Raw genomic sequence first — 5643 nt, forward strand, 5'->3', positions numbered from 1 at the left:
ATTCTGTATCCTTCTTCCCAATTTGAATATGTTTTATGGATCTATTTTTCTCTCAGGGGAAAAATATACTAAAACAGTTATTACCTCTGTTTTTAATCTTATAATATAGAAAAACCATAAATGCCTCAAATCCCATAAAACTATAAGAAAATTAAATTTCCATAATAATTATCAAAACGTTTCCAGACTCTTTATGGTTTATATGCATTCTCTCTTATCTAAAAACAACAACAAAACAGCCAAAGCCCCAACAGACACATACAAACAAAACCCCCTGAGAAATAGGTATTATTCCTATTTTACTAGATTAAAAAATAGAAAATTGAAAAACTGCCTACTGTCACAAAGATAAGTAACAGAATTTGAACATGGGTTCCCCCTCCATCCGAAAAATCTGCTCTCCCTTTGAATTCTAGAAATGCAAATTAGGAGTGGCTTTGTTAATTATCTCAGTACTCTTTCCTTGATAGAATGAAGCAACATTAAAACTCATTTACTTAATCATTTCAGAGTAAAACTTTCAGATCAGTTGCCATTCCAAAGATAATTAATAAAATGAATTTTCTTTGTAACTGAAAAGCTGGCATTGTCTATGTTCCCTGACATTATATATCTCAGAAGGGAGTTTTTATCAGTCTTTTGGCTAAATTAGAAGAGAACAGATTAAATATTTTATCTAAGAAACGATAACAATGGCCCTGCTATGAACTCCCCTACGGAATTCTCATGTAACAAAAACAATTATCCCCTTTTGGACTACCAGATATATTTACAATTTTGGAAACTACAATAAATTTTAGGCCCTGATTTATTATTGCTGTAGGCCAACAAAACACATGTTTAGGAGAAATTAAATGCACCACAGCAAATGTCAGAACCACAACGATCTGATCTAAGGGACATTAGCTAAAAAGTCAATGATAGGATACAGAGGCAAAAATATCTGAATGAGGATTTTGTCAATATTCCAGGGAAAAGGAATTTGCAAAGGTCATTTGTTATAGGTTAATGAATGATATTGGGAAAGAAGCCATTTTTTTCCCCACAAGATACATGAGTAACTTGATCATGATCAGTCTCCCTAGTTATCAGAAACATAATTAAACAAAGCAGGGCTCCTTTCCCTGCTGTGAGTCTCTTACTGGGGTCAAAGATTCCCAAAGCTCCCTCAACCTTAACTCTGGCTATTTGCACACAATCTCATCGTATCATTTCTGCAGAACTAGTTTCCTGAAATTCCACCCCTCAGAACTAGGACAGCAAAGTCTAGGTCTGTTACACTGGTACCATCCATAAGAAAAGTACCACATTCTAGGTAGAGTATTTAACTCGATCTGGAAAACTGGGTTAGTAGAGAAGCCTGGAGTTTACATAATCTTACTGGAACAAAGTTGACATTCTTAACAAGGGTTTTTAAAGGCAGTCAAATGCTGCAGACAAAACAGCATGCTGTTAAAAATAATTTGCAAGAAAAGCTAAAACCAGACTCTCAAGAGGCCGTAACATGAGCACATAAAAATTTTTATTTGCAATGCTAATTAAATGAGCAAACCAGAAAAGATGTTACAACTGTTTCAATGGAAAATCCAAAGAACACACACCTTTATGATTAGGAATACTGAAATAGACTTGAAAATGGATCCCAAACTTTCTACCCATGGGACAGTTGCCTCTCCAGTGGACAGAGGCCGTTTGTATGACCATAGACAAGAATCATTTGCATTGCCATCAGTTCTGGGCAAGCTCATTTAAACTTCACAGATATATGTAATAGCCACGTCAAAGACAAAGGTAGATTTCCTATAGGTTCTAAAAATACGTTTGGTGTGTGCTTAACTTTTTAAAAAACCGCCAAACCCTTTCCCAAAGTCATTGTGCCATTTCACATTCCAACCAGGAGTTGCTCCTCATCTTCTCCAGTGTCTGGTATGGTCAATCTTGCAACGGTTGACATCTTACTAGGTGTGCAATGTACTTATTATAGTTTCTAGCTATATTTCCGAAGGACTAATGATCTTGAACATCCTTTAGAGTACAATTTGCCATGCACATGTCTTATTTGGTGAAGTGTCTATTTGTTCAGATCTTTTGGCTATGTTTCATCGGTTAGTTTTCTGATTTTGAAACAAGATAATGGTTAGCAAATATTTTCTTTCAGGGGCTTGTGCTTTTTGTTTTTTTAACAGTGTCTTTCAAAGAACAGCTATTCTTTATTATGATTAACTCCAATTTATTTATTAGTTCTTTTTTTAAAGATTTTATTTATTTATTCATGAGAGACACACAGAGAGAGAGGCAGAGACATAGGCAGAGAGAGAAGCAGGCTCCATGTAGGGAGCCTGATGTGGGACTCGATCCACAGACTCCAGGATCACGTCCTGGGCCAAGGGCAGGCACTCAACCACTAAGCCACCCAGGCATCCTTATTTATTAGTTCTTTTATGGATTGTGTTTTTGGTGTTGTACCTATGAAATAATAATTTTTGCCTAAACAAAGGCAAACCAGTCAATAGTTTTTGAGTGTAAAAACTGCTGGGAGAGAATTCTCCATAGGCCTCTCATATTCCAGCACATTCTGGGAACAGGGGCACCAAGTGCCCTATTGTTCTAGACTCTCTTTTCAAGGGTGTTTGTGTGGTAAATAGTTTTGGAAGATAGTGATAGTGTTTCTCACTGGAGCAAAATTCAGTTTTGTTTACTGGCAATGTTTTTCTGTAGGACAAAGTTTGGTCATGCTTACTTAAAGCCAATTACAAAAGATAATGATTCCCTAAGTTCAGGGTTCCCTAGATGTGATGCAAACCTACTTCATGCCCATAGCCCTCCCTGAAACAGTTCTGTAGGGGCTTTGAAAGCAAAGGACACCGAAGCTAACAAGTTTGGGTACGTTTTCTGCAGTATTAAGATCTTTTGCCTCTGTTGAAAGAGCCTTGAGTCTTGTGCCAGTACTTGTGAAAATGTGCCAGGCTAACTCATCAGCTTACAAGTAGGATACAATCTCAAAACTTTTCAAAATTCTTGACAAAATCAAACTTTCATTTCTGGGATAAACCCCACCTGGTCATAATGATTTATCTTTTTTATATAGTGTTGCATTCAATTTGCCAAAAATTTTGAAAATAACTTTGGTACGTTTATGAAGATATTGGTCCTTTTCTAATAATATTTTTTTTTGTCTGATTTTGAAACTTAAGTAATGCTGACCTCTTAGAATAAGTTGGGAAGCATTTCCTTCTCCTAAAATCTCTTTAAGTGTTTGTGTAGAATTGATACTTTTCTTCCTTCCCTGTTTGGTAGAACTCACCAGGGAAGTCGTCAGGGCCTGGAGTTTTGTAACAGCGCTCCAACTGGTCTGAAGGTTAACTTGCCTCAAGGTAACACACTCATTATTTACTGACCTAAGTCCCTGCATCTGTAGCTGACAAACCACTAGCCATGAGGAGTGAAGGACCAGAACTTTCCCAGGCTGCAGAGGCCAGTGATTCTGTTTAAGCTGCCACAGCTTTTTGATTAGCATAGCATTTTTTTTTTTTAGCAAAATGTTTTTCCTTTTTTAGGTCATACAGATGATTCTACTAACCTCTCCTTATGATGTGTAGACCTTGCCCTCATTTGCAGGAAGAACAGAATACTCCTTCATATCACGAAACAAGAACTTGACTTCACACCACCGCCTGAGCACTGACATGGTGTTTGTAGTTGGCACCATGGAGTCTGCACATAATCAAGAAATGGTGCAGACCACTGTGCTCCTTTAATGATCAACTGCCTTAAACTCCTTTAAAAATCCATGGGCCAGGGAGAAACCTGGGAGTTGCCTTCTGGACAAGAGTCTGCCTTTTCCCCAGGTGGCTGGCCTCTGAATAAAGCTCAGACTCTTTTCCGATAAAAATTAGTCTCTTGAGTATTGATTGGCCTTTCAAGCAACAAGCGGCTGAACTTGGGATTCAGTAACAGTTTAGCTATTTAGCTACAAAGGATATTTCTTTAATAGAAATAGTACTATTCAGATTATTCTTTTCTTCTTAAAAGAGCTCGGTAGCTTGTGCCCTTCAAGAAAAATTGTTTATCTAAATTATTGAATTCATTGTCATTAAAGCTGTTTTAATTCCCTCGTTATTCTTTAAATACATACCTATAGAATTGGTGTTTTTAAAATTTTTTATTTATTTATGATAGTCTCACACACACACACACAACACACACAGAGAGAGAGAGAGAGAGAGAGAGAGAGAGGCAGAGACATAGGCAGAGGGAGAAGCAGGCTCCATGCACCGGGAGCCGGACGTGGGATTCAATCCCGGGTCTCCAGGATCGCGCCCTGGGCCGAAGGCAGGCGCCAAACCACTGCGCCAAACAGGGATCCCTAGAATTGGTGTTAATGTCACCTCTCTCATTCTTGATTTTATAATTTGTATGTCCTTTTTAAATTTTTGATTATGTTGGCTAGAGACCTATCAATTTTATTTTTGTCTAATGTATTAATTTTCTAGGTAGCATAACAAATTACCACAGATTCAGGGGCTTCAAACAGTGTGCATCTATTACCTCGCAGCTTCTCTAGATTAGAAGTTTTAAAATGGTATAGCTGGGGCAGCCCCAGTGGTTCAGCAGTTTAGTGCCTGCCTTCGGCCCAGGGCATGATCCTGGAGACCCAGGATGGAGTCCCGCATCCGGCTCCCTGCATGGAGCCAGCTTCTCCCTCTGCCTGTGTCTCTGCCTCTCTCTCTGTCTGTGTCTCTCATAAATAAATAAATAAAATCTGTGCTCGCTTCGGCAGCACATATACTAAAATTGGAACGATACAGAGAAGATTAGCATGGCCCCTGCGCAAGGATGACATGCAAATTCGTGAAGTGTTCCATATTTTTGCTGTTTGGAAAGATAGAAAGAGATGGAGTACTTCCAAATTTGTTCTATGAGGCCAGCATCACCTTAATTCCAAAACCAGACAAAGACCCCACCAAAAAGGAGAATTACAGACCAATATCCCTGATGAACATGGATGCAAAAATTCTCAACAAGATACTAGCCAATAGGATCCAACAGCACATGAAGAAAATTATTCACCATGACCAAGTAGGATTTATCCCCGGGACACAAGGCTGGTTCAACACTCGTAAATCAATCAATGTGATTCATCATATCAGCAAGAGAAAAACCAAGAACGATATGATCCTCTCATTAGACGCAGAGAAAGCATTTGACAAAATACAGCATCCATTCCTGATCAAAACTCTTCAGAGTGTAGGGATAGAGGGAATTTTCCTCGACATCTTAAAAGCCATCTACGAAAAGCCCACAGCAAATATCATTCTCAATGGGGAAGCACTGGGAGCCTTTCCCCTAAGATCAGGAACAAGACAGGGATGTCCACTCTCACCACTGCTGTTCAACATAGTTCTGGAAGTCCTCGCCTCAGCAATCAGACAACAAAAAGACATTAAAGGCATTCAAATTGGCAAAGAAGAAGTCAAACTCTCCCTCTTCACCAATGACATGATACTCTACATAGAAAACCCAAAAGCCTCCACCCCAAGATTGCTAGAACTCATAGAGCAATTTGGTAGCGTGGCAGGATACAAAATCAATGCCCAGAAATCAATGGCATTTCTATACACTAACAATGAGACTGAAGAAAGA

The 5643-nt window shown here is 38.6% G+C and overlaps 1 non-coding gene across 1 annotated transcript; it reads left to right on the forward strand.

The window, feature by feature from the left end:
- The first annotated feature begins 4764 nt into the window (after window positions 1–4764).
- Window positions 4765–4871, forward strand: LOC121492334. The gene has a single exon (XR_005988213.1). It is a non-coding gene; the product is annotated as a U6 spliceosomal RNA (small nuclear RNA).
- Window positions 4872–5643: the final 772 nt, after the last annotated feature.

This window comes from Vulpes lagopus, chromosome 5 (assembly GCF_018345385.1).
Source record: "Vulpes lagopus strain Blue_001 chromosome 5, ASM1834538v1, whole genome shotgun sequence".
Taxonomy (NCBI): Eukaryota; Metazoa; Chordata; class Mammalia; order Carnivora; family Canidae; genus Vulpes; species Vulpes lagopus.